At 30.3% G+C, this 14,891-nt stretch overlaps 1 long non-coding RNA gene across 1 annotated transcript; it reads left to right on the top strand.

Annotated features, from left to right (window-relative positions):
- Positions 1-476: 476 nt before the first annotated feature.
- LOC145270676 (uncharacterized) lies at positions 477-13,063 on the top strand. Its single transcript, XR_013865505.1, has 3 exons — positions 477-578; positions 6,684-6,771; positions 11,177-13,063. It is a non-coding gene; the product is annotated as an uncharacterized LOC145270676 (long non-coding RNA).
- The last annotated feature ends 1,828 nt before the right edge of the window (positions 13,064-14,891 follow it).

Below are 14,891 nucleotides of genomic sequence, written 5' to 3'. Positions count from 1 at the left end.
GAGAAATCCGAGCGAGTGATAAGCCACGCCCAGGCCAGCTCAGCTCATGCAGTCATGCAGTGCAGTGCACTAGTACCCAGTTTTCATTATAACTTTTTTTTTCACGTGTAATTTTTTACATTTAATCTCTTTAGTTAATTTTTTATCGTATAGATTAACTTTAGATTAATCTTTTAAACACAATCAAGAAATAATCGGAAATCTGCATTAAAAAAAAAATAAAAATACGAAAAGGCGGCTTTAAAAACTATCAGTTTCAACAAGTAAATTGCACATACAACGAATTAATTAGAGAAATAATAAAGATGAAACTTGTAATCTGTTCTCTCTCATGTAAATATTAAAATGTTAAATAAAATAATACTAATTTTATCCGTGATATTCACCAAATAGATCGGCTCTATTTCGAAATGATTTCTTTTTTTATTTTTCCTCTTCAATTTTGTTTTCTGCGAACTTGCTCTTCCGTTCGTCATCTTGAATGTTAACTTGAATTTGTAAAGTGAATCACATTTGAAAAATCGTTTCCTTTATAAAAGCAGATAAAGTTAATCGAAAGCAGATTATAAAACAAAAACGTAAGTATTACTACATGGCGCACGTATGTGTATTTTTTATTTTCATCTTTTTTTCATCGGATTATTATCGTTGAAAATATTTCACTGTTGATTGTTTTTGTGGTAAATTTTCAGATTGGGTCTACCTCCACAATTTTCTTTTAAATGATGACTTTTAAAGGTTTTCGGCCATGCTAAATACGAAAATCGCATTAAAATTTTGCAGAAATAATTAATTATCGAGATATAAAAAGTTGTATTATGCATTGTATTCTTTGGCGGCCATCTTTTGGTATGCGCGTAGATTTGTTTATGGAGCGCGCGCACGTGCGTAAAAACGATGGCCGCCAAAGAATACAATGCATGATACAAGTTTTTATATCTCGATAACTACTTCTGTAAAATTTCAATGCGAATTTCTTATTCAGCATAGTAGAAAACTTAAAAGTCGTCATTTAAAAGAAAATTGCGGAGGTGGACCTAATCTAAAAAATATACCTTTTTTGTTTTCAGTATTGACTTAAATATAAAAAAAATAACTTCTTCCCGTTTACAAAAAAAAAATAATAATAAAAATAATAATAAATTTATAAATTTTTATATGTATATAAAACAAAAACGTAAGTATTACTACATGGCAAACGTACGTGTATTTTTTATTTTCATCTTTGTTCCATGTTGTGATCGGATTATTATCGAATGGTCACTAATCTATCAGATTTTGTTTTCAATACTGACTTAAACATAAAAAAGGTCAATACATAATTCTTTATGTTATCAGTGGTGGTCAATTCTGCATGCGTTTTCACGTACAGAATTGATAATTTTTTTCTTGATTTTTGTACTTTAATGTCTCTTTGTCTTTATTGAAAGGAAATCAGAAGGGGAAAAAAGCGAATAATCCTAATGAAAATGTTGTATATTTTTAAATATCGATTGACTTAAACAAAAAAACTTCTTTATTATTTACATAAAAAAATTATAAATTTTATATGTTTTTTAATGTTTCACAAGTTAAAAAAAATCAGATTTTGTTTTCACTACTGACTTAAACACAAAAAAGTTCAATTTCTAAAATCTTTAAAAATTACAAATATTCTTTACAATGACGACTTTTATAGGTTTTCAAGGATGCTGAAAATGAATAAATATTTTAAAATAGACGCAGAGAATTAGTTTTCATGACATGAGAAAATTATTTTTTTTTCACAAAGTGAGGATCACTTTTCTATATAAATTTAATGCCAAATGAGCAACCACTTTCTGGCCACATGGTGATATTTGGGGGAGGGGCGGCCTGAAAGCCGTTTTGGTAAATTGTTAATTCCCTTCCACCTGAACAGTCATCTTTACCATGACAAATTCTGTAGGTTTTCGGGTATACTGAAAACGAATATCACATGTAAAATTGCCACAATAAAGTAGTTGTATGGATATTAAGCTAAGTAATTCTTTATCTTATCAGTGGTGGTCACCATTCATGACATAAGGAATTACATTTCTTGTATTTGGAAAACTCGTTATTGTCTTGTTGACTCAATTTTTTCTTTCCAAGAATAAGTTTCTTTTTTCTTGTGTTAAATATCTTTATATGGAACACCTAATGCATGATGAATACCATCTGATAATTTAAAGTTAACATCGGTAGATGACACTTGATGACTTCCATGCTTGAGTTTATAAACAAGAAAAAATTAATTTCTTTTGTCTTTCTCATAATCTTTTCTTTCATAACTCATTACTAACGCTTCACATACTCTGTCAAAATAGTTAGCTGAAATCATCTTCCAAAGTGTCACGTATAAAACAAAACCCGAGAAAGGAATATTTTTTTAAAACAGAATATAGATCTTACCCAATCTAAAGAATTCCCACTTCCAAACTCCAATAAATATTGAGATATCAGTTTGTTCTGTGGCTAAATCACTATCCAACTCATTGGACTTTCCTTAATCAATGTTGCCCACAGATGTTCCACATGCAACTTCTTGTGGTTCTTATAAAAAACCAGATCTCCAATCTTAAAATCTACTGACTTTATTTTTTTATTCTTGTTCTCTATCAGTTTTTTCCTAACTTCCTGAATGTTATTCCTTATCAAAGTAAAAGATCGATGCATCTCTTTTAGAGCGATTTCATGTTGCTCATCACCATAGTATACTCTACAAGGCATCAATATATTATCTAATGACAAGATCACGTCTCTGTTGTATAGCAAGTAGTATAGTGATAATTTCGTTGTTTCACTCACATGAAATCTGACAGCTGCCAACATTTGATTAATGTATAAATCCCATGACAACTCATTGTTTCTGATGTTTTTTGCTTAACTGTCATGCATCATCGTATGAAATCTTTCCACTTCTTTCTTTGTTTGGTGATAAAATAACGTGGTCACATGATGTATGTTGAGGTCCTTTAACACCTTCTTCATGACTTTGTTTACATTTTCCGACCCATTGTCTTTTAACAGCTGGGGTGGTGCCTTGAATCTGAGGAGAATATCATCCAACAACAGATGCACCACAGTTTTTGCCTTTTTATTATTATTTTATTTGAACACCTGATACTGTATTTCCAAAACATCACACAACATAGCTTTCAACCTGACTTGTACTCATGTAAACTGGCTACTAGTAACCTATCTATGTGATCTAAGTGACTTTCCATCGTATCTTAGAATATTAAAATATCAACCAAATATGGTAATGCCCAATCTTTCTGTCCGTCTAGAACTATGGAAATTTATTCCTGGAAGATCCCAGAGGCGTTTGTGAGACCAAACGGTATCAAGTTAAAGTGAAATAAACCCCAGTGGCAGGTAAATGAAATTTCCTCTTTATCGTTCTTATTTAATGTAAACTGAGAGTACTTTGATGCAGCACTGTTTCTGCCTTCTTATTAGGAACCAGAAAAGACTCTCGCCAACCACTATACATATCAATAAAAGTCACTGTGTATTGGGTACCCAAAAGTGTCTTTGGATCGCGCTCGAAAATATCAAATGCCAGTTTTATGAAAGGAAGTATTTTTGCTTAATGGTGTGAAATGCCTTTTCCACAACCATTATTGTTATGGTAATGTACTAACACTCTTTTTGTAAGATGCGACATTACATATAACCTTATCAATAGTTTGGTGACATGTAATACACTATCTTGTCCATCATGATGAACATTTTTGTTCTGCATCCGCATCTTTAAATCATTATAATATTTCATTATCTTTCTCTTGATCTCTAATTTAATAAAAACCCAACAACGTAGAACGGTCGTTCACTACTAAGTAACTTTCCATAGTGTCTTAGAATATTAAAATATCATCAAATATGGTAATGCATAATCTTTCTGTCCCTGTAGAACTATGGACCTTCATTCCTGGAAGATCCTGGGAGCATTTGTGAGACCAAACGGTATCAAGTTAAAGTGAAATAAATCCCAGTGGCAGGTGAATGAAGTTTCCTCTTTAATGTAACCTAAGGGTACCTTGACTTCAGATCTAAGTTTATGAAGTATTCTGCCGACCCAAGCAAGGCTAATATGTTATTAATGACAGGTAACGCTCAGGTAAACTTCTTCATGACTTTATTTAAAGCCTTAAAATCTATGCAAAATCTTTTACTACCATCCTTCTTTTCTACTTACAATCGAGCAAGCCATTTTACAATTAATGGGGAGTCATTAGCTGTTCTTAAACCTTTTTAAAACATAGTTCAGGTTCGTGTCTAAGTTCTTTAAAAACACTATTTATTACTAACAGCTCTGTTCTCCTATTCACCAGAGTTCTATAATTCTTTACCTCAATTGTAATCAAAACAGTATTTGATATGCCCATGTTACCGACTATTTGCACTGGTATGCCATTTTTTCATTCGTCGGGCATTGCAAGAAAGGAGGATCCCTGGTTTCCCTGGATATGCTTCTTGTAGAACCTCTGTATGTTGCCCATCTTGCCAAAATATTAACACTTAATTATCTATCTGCCTCTTTCTTTCTCTCTAGTTTTAAATCCTAGCTCCCTATTCTCTACTTGGTTTCCTCTTTTACATTTGTCTACCTATCTTTAGGAACTATCTGGATTTAAAGCTTAACCAGAATCTGCCGTATCATGTGACAAAACTTCATGGGCTCGTCTTCATACTCGTGGCTTGTATATTATGTATATTATATATTATATATTATATACATATTATATATTATATATAATATGTATATAATATATATAATATACATAATATATACATATATACACAATATATATATATATATGTTGTGTGTATATATATATATATATATATATATATATATATATATATCATCCTTTCTTATTTTTCACAGTTAAAAAAATGAAATATCATCAAATGATTTCAAAAGTACAAAAGTTTTCAATAAAAATCGGTAAAAAAATTTTTGCAATGACTATTTTTTTAATAGTTTATAATATTCTAAAAAAGATTTTTTTAATAAAACTTAAAAATGACAAATAATATGTAATAAATAAATTATATTTCCGACTATTTTTGCACTTTAGCTGGGCCACCCGCTTAGCTACGTTAGTGGGTATGCGCCTCTGAAACCTCAGACTATTTTCGGATATTTTACAGCTTCCGTTAAGATATGCTCGAGCGCACACCAAGGCTAATCATGTGCCATATGTGTGTGCACACGTGTATTAAAGTGGCTTATCATATAGGCGTAGTAATCTTTCGCGGACAATTAAAAATTAGATGGAAACGAATTTTGTAAAAATTGCGGATAATTTCGAAAAGACAATAGTTTTTTTGTTTTTTGTTGGTGAATGTCGATAATACATTATGGCAGGACTTGCCTTTTAAATCTTTATAAAGTTTTTTGCTTCATTAGCTGAATATTTTAATAGAATGTACATTTTTTAAAGAAAAAAAAATATTTGAAAATTGACTTACCGCAGTGCACAGTAGTAACTTAAATGAAATATAACGCTGTATTTAAGAGATAGCAAAATAATTGTTTTTGTTTTTTTAATTTTCTAAAGATCTTAACCACAAACCACCACTTAGCATGCGTAATTATAATGTTATTCCAATGATATTCTTTAAAAAAACTTCAAAAGAAGCCGAGTACTGTCAAAGTTTGGTAAAATAATACCACGTGATCAATTTCATTGTTGAGGGTTTTTTTCAAAAGCCTTTGTTTAAAAAAGAAAAAAAAGTATATTGTTCTATTACTGTTCTACTGTTTAAATAATTTGACTTTGCTCGTTTTATTTTAAGAAAATATAAATTGAAAAACATTTTTCATTCACTATTAGAATAGTTGTCAGTAAAAAAAACAGTCGCCAAAAAGATAAGCGTTTTTTTATTTTTAGGCGCTAACTGGAAAAATCACTTGTAAATTTCCTACATGTTCATTCATGTCCTTAAATAAACACGACCAGAAATATTTTTGCTTAATAGCATGAAAAGTCTTTTCCATAACTATTATTGTCATGGTACTATACTAACACTCCTTTTTTTAGGATGTAACGGTACATGTTACCTTATCAATAGTTCATTGTCAGGTTGGGACAAGTAATACACTATCTCGCCCATCATTCTGAACTTTTTGTTCTGCATCCGCATCTTTAAATCTGCCTTTTGTTTCCTAATGTGATAAAAACATTACATATGACACCAAGGAGCCCTCAACTTTCTTATCCAATGAAAACTATTTTGGCTCAAACAAAACGATTTTACGTACCATCTGTCTTGCATATCACTAAGATTATGAAATAAAAAAGTAAATTTGTTTTTAACAAAGATCATATCAGATCATAGATCATTTGAGGCAGAAATTATTTTTTTATAAATCAACAATAATATGACGTCATACCAATGAAAGACTTGACTTGTCTCACAGTAGTTGGAGTCGAGATTTTATCGATTTTGACTTTTTCCAGGTCTGGCTATATACTCTCTTCACTTAGTTTGAACCCGAGATACTGTACTTCTCCTAAAATCTCACACTACATCACTTTCAACCTGAGGTTTTGCTTATGTAAAATGACTAGTAGTACCCTATCTATGTGATCCAAGTGACTTTCCATCGTATCTTAGAATATTAAAATATCGTCCAAATATGGTAATGCATAATCTTTCTGTCCCTGTAGAACTATGGACATTAATTGCTGAAAGATCCTCGGGGCGTTTGCGAGACCAAATGGTATAATGTTAAAGTGAAATAAACCCCAGTTGCAGGTAAATTAAGTTTTTTTCTTTATCATTCTTATTTAATTTAACCTGAGAGTAACCTGACTTCAGATCTAAGCTTACAAAGTATTTTGCCGACCCAAGTAAGACTAATATGTCATCAATGACCGGTAACACTCAGGCAAACTTCTTCATGACTTTATTTAAAGCCTTTACATCTATTTTACTACCATCCTTCTTTTCTACTTACACAATCAGAAAACTCCATGGACTATTCGATCGTTCAATTACATCTGCTTGCATCATTTCACCTAAATTGACGTACATCCTCACCCCATTTTTCTTAAGCCACTTGCAGCTTTTATCACATTTGTGTTGAGATTCTCTGAAAAAAAGAAATTATGGTAGAAAGACTGACTTTCTATCCCTACTCTTAATCGAGCAAGCCCTTCTACAATTAATGGGGAACCATTAGCTGTTCTTAAACTTTTTTATCACATAGTCCAGGTTCCTGGATGTGCTTTAAAAACAGTGCTAATTATTACTAACACCTAAATTCGAAGTACATTCTCATCTCCTTTTTCTTAGCAACCCATGGCTTTTATCACACGTGTGTTCAGATTCTCTGCAACAAATCAGTCATGACGGAAAGACTAACATTCTATTCCTACTCTTAATCGAGCATTAATTAACCTTCTACAATAAATGGGGACTCATTAGCTATTCTTAAATTTTTATCACATAGTTCAGGTTCCTGTCTAAGTGCTTTAAAACACTACTATTTATTACTTTATTCTTAAATTTCTACAATTAGAGGTAAGGGAAATTATGTGTTAACATCCTGGATATTTAATAGAAACAAAAAGAACTTTTAGAATTTAGAGTGGTGGTTGGTTTCACATGAATTTAATGTAAAATGATTTAGCATTTAAGACCATTCTAGCGTTTTAGGACAGTTGACCAATATAATTTTTATGGGAAAACAATCATTTGCACTTTTCCTTAAGGAAAGATCTTTTTTTACGTTTATATGTAACTTACCGAAAAATTTTGTTTAGTGGGGAGCTCTACCACTTGGACTTAGCGTTATTGTAAGGGCTGAATGTTTTAGAAGTAGGCTTGTTACTCGTACCTAGGGTTAGACAAAGGATTAAGCGAGTTTTTCTTACGAGGGCATTTGACACCCATAAGCAATTATACAAGAATTACAACAAACAAACAAAAATAAATGTCATTTAAAACAAGTGACGTCACTCTAACAGAAAACGCAACGTTTGTAAAAGTATCAAGTATTTTTACCCACCTATTTATATATTTAAAAAATAATAACTTGTTAAAGCTGACATAATATATTAAAAAAAACAAGTTTTTGTTAAAGCTGAAAAATTGTTCACACATTTTGAATAAATTTGATTTTTTAAAAATTACATTTCACGTGTTTTTCTACCGTTTTTATTTTTTAACTGAGCACCTCCTACAAATATTTAAATATCGATTTCGCATTTTTCATAATTGGGCACATTAGTTTCTATTCAATAATAATTCGCTGCAAACATTGGAAAAAAGACGAAAATTAAAAAATAATAGAGAGGTGATACCGCTCATACATGTGAACCTAAAACATAATTCAGTCACATTTTCAGTTGTTCAAAACAAAAACACAATATTTAAAATTTTGACCACTAGTCAAAGTTTTTAAATATTTATATGCTTGATAAGAAAATAGCTCTAACTAAACATGTAAGAAAAGTTTTTATAATCAAATTTTTGATTTAAAAACATCGATCTGGAATAAAAATCAACAACAAAAAACGTCCTTTTACAGGGGCTGTGCTATCGCTGCTTCTGGTTATTATGCTATTCCTAATGCTACAGTCTATACTCAAAATCAAAACGATTTTTTACGGATATCATGTGTTTTAATTGCTATTTACAACAACAGAAAATCATATACAATTATTATTTTAACAGATTAAAACAGTAAAAAGATTGTTTTATGATAGTTCAAATAAAATCAAAACAAAAAAGTTCCATAATCATGGGTAAATCTTTTTTACACAACAGAAAAACGAGTGCTTAAATCTATTTCAGACAGGCGAAACTATTAAAAGTGCCATCTTTTCTTGGCTAGATTCTAAATCTCACGAAAACATTCTTCATACCAGCGCAGCATTTTATGATGTTAACATTTTTTATCAATTTATTTGCTTAAAACTCATAAAACATATAATGTACATTTTTTATCAATTTATTTGCTTAAAATTCTTAAAATATACTATGTACATTATTATTTATAAATTTATTTATTTAAAACTCTTTAAATATATAAGGTACATTATTATTCATGAATTTATTTGCTTAAAACTCTTAAAATATATAATGTACATTATTATTTATAAATTTATTTGTTTAAAACTCTTAAAATATACAATGCCCATTTATCAAGTTATTTGTTTAAAACTCTTAAAATATATAATGTACGTTATTATTTACAAATTTATTTGTTTAAAACTCTTAAAATATATAATGAACATTATTATTTATAAATTTATTTGTTTAAAACTCTTAAAATATATACTGCACATTATTATTTATAAATTCGTTTGAAAAAACAAAACAGTGGTATATTGACGACTTAAAATGCTTCGGTTTGTAAAATATGACTATTTTATCAGAATCCCCTTGGAATGTGTGATTATCCAAAGCATTTTATCGTTCATGTGTATTGCTACTGATAAAAATGTCAAAATAAGGAAAGTTTAAGAAAACAATACAACAGAGAGCTAGACACAATAGAATATTCAAAAGTGATTCGACTCTCCAGAAACATGTTGTTCATGTCAATCCGCTTATGTAAAAATCATGACTAATAGATTCCATGTAAATGTGGAAAATTATACAAATGTGAGCCATGTCATTCACTAACTGTAATATTAGAAATATGTGTAAAAGCTGTAATATGTAGAAAAATTTAAAAATCAGTTATGGCAGAATATATATGTATGGAAAAGGGAAACCATCTATTTTTATAGGATTAAGTACAAATTATAGATGGAAGAGAACAGTGAAGAGCAAGCTGACTTAAGAAAAACAGCGCATACATATAACAATTGCAAAAACAACAAACTATTTTTACTTATACTTAAAAAAAAACTGATTATAGTAGTCTAATAACGTATCCAGATAGGACACGCCTACAAAACTTATGACTCATACTAAAAATTATACAAAATATATACTGCACATTATTATTTATAAATATGACTATTTTATCAGCATCCTCTTGGAATCTGTGATTATCCAAAGCATTTTATCGTTCATTGTGTATTGCTACTGATAAAAATATCAAAATAAGGTGGAAAGTTTAAGAAAACAATATAACAGAGAGCTAGACGTAATATAGTATTCAAGAGTGATTCGATTCTACAGAAACATGTTGTTCATGGAAAGCCACTTATGAAAAAATCATGACTGATAGATTCCATGTAAATGTGGGAAATTATACAAATGTGAGTCATGTCATTCACTAACAGTAAAATTATAAAAACATATAAAAGCTGTAATATGTGGAGAGATTGAAAAATTAGTTATGGCAGAATATATATGGATGGAAAAGATAAATCATCTACCATTATGGGATAAGGTAAAAATTATAAATAGAGAAAAACAATGAAGAGTAAGGTAGGTTATATATTATTTAATATGATAAAGGAACCATTAATAATAATATATATACATATAGTAATATGTAATAAAAACTGTCTATACATCCATATATATATGTATATATATATATATATATTTATATGATATGAAGTAATGAATACTGATAACATCTAGAAACAAAATAGTTCTTCAAATTCATACTAGGATTGTCTGCTAGAACCTGTAATACTAATATATGTTGCTATGATTAGAGTACTTGGTAAAATTTAGTTGTAGGTTACATACTACTAAACGCAAGAAGTTTTTATCCTCAATGAGATTGAAAATAGAATTAAAAATTACTTAGGAATTTTAACCCAGTCATCGCTACCAATACAAGAGTGTGCTAATCTCATGTACTTAATAAAACGTTCCATTCAGAATTATGTAAAGATTTTTGAGTTCAAGAGAAAGGTTCTCAAGTTCGACAAAATACACCCAAATAAGATCGGAGGTAACATAGAAACGTTGTGAAAATAACACCCAAGTGGGGAACAGTATTCTGAAGAAACAAATAATATGAAGACTCAATCCTTATCTCTAAAATAAAAAAACGTGATTATTTTCAGTTTGAAAAATAAAAACACATTAATTTTGTAAACAAACCTGTATTGAATTAAAAATATACTCATTTTATTTTTTAATTTCATTATTGATAGATGTTTGGATATTTTTAATAACTACCAACATAATAAATTGAATTTTACAACATAAAATGTACTTTTTCAAATTTATTTTATACTTTCAGAATTTGCAACAATGAAAAGAAATTCATTAATGGATAAGAAGCACCTTTCGGCATTGTTGATTTAAAAATCGTTTAAAATAATTATTAATTTCTTCATATAAATTTTCCAAAGTTGAAATTTATTAGCGTGCTACTTCATTACATTCCTACTTTTGTGGAATCAGATGCAAGCAAACATGAGATACAAACAACATTCTTGTGAAGTATGTGGTTCTTCTTTTGCACTGAAATCAACGTTGTTGCATCATATGAAAACACATATGGGAGAGAAACCACATTCCTGTGAAGTATGTGGTTCTTCTTTTGCATGGAAGTCACATTTATTGCATCATATGAAAACACATACGGGAGAGAAACAACATTCTTGTGAATTATGTGGTTCCTCTTTTGCACGCAAGTCAAGTTTATTGTGTCATATGCTAACACATACGGGAGAGAAACCACATTCTTGTGAAGTATGTGGTTCTTCTTTTGCACTGAAGTCAACGTTGTTGCGTCATATGAAAACACATACGGGCGAGAAACCATATTTTTGTGAAGTATGTGGTTCTACTTTTGCATGGAAGTCAAGTTTGTTGAGTCATATGAAAACACATACGGGGGAGAAACCACATTCCTGTGAAGTATGTGGTTCTTCTTTTGCACAGAGGTCACATTTATTGAGGCATATGAAAACACATACGGGAGAGAAACCACATTCTTGTGAAGTATGTGGTTCTTCTTTTGCATATAAGTCAAGTTTGTTGCATCATATGCTAACACATACGGGAGAGAAACCACATTCTTGTGAAGTATGTGGTTCTTCTTTTGCATGGCAGTCAAGTTTGTTGCGTCATATGAAAACACATACGGGGGAGAAACCACATTCTTGTAAAGTATGTGGTTCTTCTTTTGCACAGAGGTCACATTTATTGAGTCATATGAAAACACATACAGGAGAGAAACCACATTCTTGTGAGGTATGTGGTTCTTCTTTTGCACAGAGGTCACATTTATTGAGTCATATGAAAACACATACGGGAGAGAAACCACATTCTTGTGAGGTATGTGGTTCTTCTTTTGCACAGAGGTCACATTTATTGAGTCATATGAAAACACATACGGGAGAGAAACCACATTCTTGTGAGGTATGTGGTTCTTCTTTTGCATGGAAGTCAAGTTTGTTGAGTCATATGAAAACACATACTGGCGAGAAACCATATTCTTGTTAATTATGTGGTTCTTCTTTTGCATGGAGGTCACATTTGTTGAGCCATATGAAAACACATACAGGAGAGAAACCACATTCTTGTTAATTATGTGGTTCTTCTTTTGCATCCGATTTACATTTGGTGAGGCATATGAAAACACATACAGATCGTTCCTACTGATGCTTTACTTAACAGAGCAGCTACAGAAATCAAAATAGTAGTTAAAAATACTCCACACATTGTATTTCAAAAATTGGAAAAAATGTGCCAAACAATAGTGTGCTAAGTCTTTTCTGGAATTATTATTATTATTATATAAGTAAGGAATGTTTTATAGACTGGCTTTAAAGAGGATTTCTTCACTATGATCAGGATAGAATTATAATGACTGCTCACAATGAAAGCTTGATTACCACTGCTTTTAAGAAGATAGAAAAAAGCTGGAATCTTTGGAAAATTTTTATTTCAGTAATTATAAGAGCAACTGAATTAGACAAAAGGATTTTAAAAAACTGACAAATATATTTGGTTAAATGATTTCTCGGTTGAAATGCATGAGAATTAATATATATATATATTAAATTAAAAAAGAGACAAATAACATTCTGGTTCTTTTAATAAAAAGACAGATTTATTATAGGTAGGAACCCCTTCGTTTCTGAGAACTGCAAACGTGAAATAAAGTTAACAAAATGTTCGAATTGATTCTTTTATTAATTTTACTTTTGATTAAGTATTTTATTCTGCATTTTTTTTAATTTTTCCATGTATTCACGTAATTTGGCATGAAAAAATGTATTTCTTCTTTGAAGATTCTTTCCAGATTCAGATTGGAAACTCTTTTCTATCCTCAAATACATGAGATACTTCTTTGCCATATCATGTTACACATTTCTCATATATTTATCTAGGGAAACTTTTAATCACGCCACCTGCAGCATATTTCTGGTTAACAACAGGTTATTATGAGTTGTACGACTGTAACCCTCACCAAAATTCATAAGAATTAACAAAATTGTTACAGGCGTATGTTCTCAATATATGAGATTAAGAGTGTTGTTTTTCTAGTTTGAAACAATTTTCGATTATGAGTATTTTGAATTTATGAATCCTTGTAAGAACTAACTTGCATTTGAAAATGACGAAAGAAATTAATCACCACTACAAAGTATACAAAAGTACTATGCTAAGTTGTTTTGAAATCCTCAAATATAGCACTCCCATCCGTAGACACAAAAAGAAATTTAATCACCTTAAAAACGTCTTGGTCCTAATTTTGTGGTGGAATGTGATTCATCATATATAGCTTATATGTCGTTAAAACCTTTTGCACAAACAACATTCAACAATTTAATTCTATTTTATAATCTACATTTATTCACATGCCTCACAGAATTGCATATTTTATAATTGGAATCTATCTTTCCGAAAATTGAATAAAGACTGTAATAGAAAAATCACACATTCAAAGGTTTTACTTGCGCGCACATCCTTCTAGGACAGAACAAACACTACATTGAAATAATACCACGAAAGTCTGATTTGTTCATATGCTTTCTATGGCTTAAGTTAGACACAAGGTCAATTCATATTTAGAATTAACCTCTTAGAAATGTCAAATTAATCAATTGCTGAAAATAACCTTTCTACCCTCGCCATACTTCACGCAATGATAATATAAAATTTGTGATTCAAAATAAGTAGATAATGCCTGGGATAATACATTCATGAAGCAAAACATACTTGACTTTTACCATCACCAATTGCTTATAATTATTGCTAATACCTTGAAATAACTTCCACCATTAAATGCGGGGGGGGGGGCTTCACATGAATGTTTTTTAGGTTAGTGTGCTCTTCCATATGTTTGTTTGCTGTCTCTTCAAATCCCTCTTTCCGAATCACGTGTTTCATAAACAGCGTGAACGAGGATAAGATGAAGAACTTCATTCAAGTTTCAGAAGCAGTTTTTTTTGTGCAACCGGTAGAGAGCAACTACAGTTTCGGTCTTTAATCACACATAAGAGTTAGAGATGACGAAACATGTATCCATGATTATCTAAAAGAATAAAGACAATCGAAATAGAAAGACAAATTCCATTAAAATCTAATAATGTTACAGATTAATTCATATTTTCAATCCTAGTTATTTTTTTAGTTAGAAATGTTTCTTCTCTTAATACAATTACTTATTTCGGTTTTCTAATGTTTCTTCTCTTCTTTCGATTTTCTAAATATTTTATTTTTATAATCTTATCCAATTTATATTTCGATCGGCACATATGGGTATTGCCAATTTCACACAATTACGTTATCATAGCCTGGATTGTACTCATGTCCTGGGTTGTACTCTCTGCACTCCCTTCAACTTAACAGTAATTAAGATAATAAAATGCAAACACATCCACTCTCCAAAATAAGGATGCAATACCCGGAAGTAAAGACCATACAACATTATCTAGTACAAGATGAAAACGGCCATTTTACAAAATTAATTAATCCGATTCAAAAACTTGTTAATATAA

The sequence above is a fragment of the Euprymna scolopes genome, chromosome 46 (genome assembly GCF_053919585.1).
Source record: "Euprymna scolopes isolate OS-2025 chromosome 46, ASM5391958v1, whole genome shotgun sequence".
NCBI lineage: Eukaryota > Metazoa > Mollusca > Cephalopoda > Sepiida > Sepiolidae > Euprymna > Euprymna scolopes.
The sequence above is the reverse complement of the archived record's forward strand: the minus strand, read 5'-3'. Positions and strand labels throughout refer to the sequence as shown.